We start from the raw sequence: 580 nt of genomic DNA on the forward strand, positions 1-580 counted from the left end.
AAGAAAAAAGAAAGAAAAAGAAAGGACAGGTGAGTGAGCAGGTGACAGACACAGTTCAATGTCAGGCTCTGAGGCGGTGGAGGGTTAGCTAACGCTAGGGCTCTCCCAGCCTCAGTTTCTCCACCTGTCAATCATGAGTGGTCACTTCTCATAGCGCAAGACTTATGAGTTTGTCACGAGGAGGTGGTCAAGTCGAGGGAAGGGATTTAGGGTAGAGAATGAGTGTTCTGTGGCCCAGAAGAACTGTCCACTCACAGTCTCCTCAGGGCTACCAGGCACACTTGGCCCCTGAGGCCAGTGACTAACACTCCCACTCTGCTCCATAAACAGCTGAGGATGGCTAATAGATTGAACCACTGGGCTCTTGGAGAGTCTGGCCAGTCCTTTGCTCTGCTTCCTTCTCTGTCATGTGCCCGGGCTGTGGCCTGGCTCAGACACATGCAGGCACCCCTAACCTCAGACACAGGCAGGCACCCCCAACCTCAGACATATGCACACCCCCCCAACCTCAGACACATGCAGGCATGCCCAACCTCAGACACATGCAGGCACCCCTAACCTCAGACACATGCAGGCACCC

The sequence above is a fragment of the Mastomys coucha genome, unplaced genomic scaffold (assembly GCF_008632895.1).
Source record: "Mastomys coucha isolate ucsf_1 unplaced genomic scaffold, UCSF_Mcou_1 pScaffold7, whole genome shotgun sequence".
In the NCBI taxonomy this organism is placed as follows: Eukaryota; Metazoa; Chordata; class Mammalia; order Rodentia; family Muridae; genus Mastomys; species Mastomys coucha.